Below are 2,073 nucleotides of genomic sequence, written 5' to 3'. Positions count from 1 at the left end.
TAAAACTACCATTATGGGCAGTCACATGGGTTAATCTCATAAATAGGTTAGCCAAAAAAAAAAAAAAGAAAAGCACAGAAGATAAACTGGATGATTCTATGGTGCTATTCACTGAAAGTTCACAGTAGCCAAAACTAATCTGTGTGTTAGAAGCAGGATTCATGTTAACCCTGGCAGCCAACGACTATAATGAGGGGAGAAGATCTTGTGGAAATTGGGTGAATTTCTCATTCTTGACCTGGGTGGTAATGAACTCCCTGAATGGATATGATTTAAGTATTTTTTTCTGAAGATACATCAAAATCATACATATGTTTATGCTTCATGTCTTCCATCCTGCCACTTGGAAGGTGGTACTGTGGCTGGGGTCATCATCCCAAACAACAGTATCATCCGTGCCCTTGGTGTGATGGAACAGGAGCCCAGGGGTGCTTCTGTCCCCAAGTGGAACCACCACGTTCACATCAGGCCACTGACCTGGCTCCTCCCTGAGAGGCCTTCCTTGTCAGCCCTGAGACACTGAAGCCAAACCTATTCCTACTCACTGCTACTGACTGCGGGGAACACCTTGGCCATTATCATTTTAAACAGATCTCTTTGGTGGTGGTGTTGAAAGTGGGCTGTAAAAATGCCAACTGGAGGCAGAGGGCCCTCAGTGGATGGTCATGTCCTGCCAGCAGGTGATGGTGAAGTCCTGCATCCCACGTGGTGTTGGGAGATGGAGGTATGTTGCATGCAAACACCTTTTCTTCCAAGTTTGATCAATGCATATATGTCTGACTTCTTTCCTACCCAAACCCATGGAATGACCCAGAGAACCATTGATACACAGAGGGGACAAGAGGACCGCCCCTGCATCCTGCTCTGTTCATTCAGTCTTCATGTGACTTGAGTCACTGCTCCTTCTTGCAACATGGAGAGTTCTGGGTGCAGAGCACCCTTGTTCATCTTTGCATCTCACACATAGTGAGTGTCTGCTTCATAAATGCCTTCGAGCAATGTGCTTGAATAAATGGATCAGTGAGTCCTCAACACATCCCATTCCATTTGGAATTGGAAGAAGTTTGAGGGGCTCCTTGTGGTTCACTGTCTCTGAATTCTCCATCCAGCCCTCAGGACACTGTCTCTCTGTCCACCCTCCTTCACGTGGCTGTGTGTTTCTGCCCCAGTCTCTGCAGGGCATCCTGCATGTCCTTGTTTCTCAGACTGTAGATGAGGGGGTTGAGCATCGGGATGACCAGCGTGTAGAAGACAGAGACCACCTTGCCCTGCTCCATGGACTCCACAGCTCCCAGCTGGGCATACATGACAAAAAGGGTTCCATAAAAGAGGGACACGGCTGTCATGTGGGAGCCACAGGTGGAGAAGAGCTTGTGTCTGCCTCCTCCTGAGTGCATCCTCAGGATGGTCACTGTGATGTAGCCATAGGAGATGAGGACCATGAGTGTGGTGCCCACGATGATGAGGCCACAGATGCCAAACAAGACCAGCTCATTGAGGGTCATGTCAGAACAGGCAATCTGGATCATAGGAGGCACATCACAGAAGAAGTGGTTGATATGGTTGGAGCTGCAGAACGGGAGGCTGAATGTGAAGCTGGTCTGCAGGATGGAGTTGAGGCAGCCCCCGCAGTAGGAGCCAGACCGAGGGGCGCATGGCGATGAGGTAGTGCAGGGGGCTGCAGATGGCCACGAAGCGGTCATAGGCCATCACGGCCAAGAGGAGAGTCTCAGAAGTAGCCAGCAGGGAGAAGAAGAACTGGGTGGCACAACCTGCAAAGGTAATGACCTTGGAGGAGGACAGGAAGTTGGCCAGGGCCTTAGGGTAGATGACAGATAAATAGCACAAGTCTAAGAAGGAGAGGTTCTTGAGGAAGAAGTACATTGGGGAGTGCAGACGGGCATCCAGGGTGATGAGCACGATCATGGTGAGGTTCCCCAGGATGGCCACCACGTACAGGGCCAGGAACAGGGTGAAGAGCAGGGCCTGGGTCTGTGGACCTCCCTCAAATCCCTCCAGCATGAACTCCTGCAGAGGCATCACTGAGAAGTTTCCATTTCTGTGGGGTGACAT

At 50.3% G+C, this 2,073-nt stretch overlaps 1 pseudogene; it reads right to left on the bottom strand.

Annotated features, from left to right (window-relative positions):
- Positions 1 to 1,142: 1,142 nt before the first annotated feature.
- On the bottom strand, positions 1,143 to 2,073 carry LOC133040428 (olfactory receptor 9S13-like; annotated as a pseudogene).

The sequence above is a fragment of the Dama dama genome, chromosome 20 (assembly GCF_033118175.1).
Source record: "Dama dama isolate Ldn47 chromosome 20, ASM3311817v1, whole genome shotgun sequence".
In the NCBI taxonomy this organism is placed as follows: domain Eukaryota; kingdom Metazoa; phylum Chordata; class Mammalia; order Artiodactyla; family Cervidae; genus Dama; species Dama dama.
Note: the sequence above shows the minus strand (reverse complement) of the source record. Positions and strands in the feature narration are given on the sequence as shown.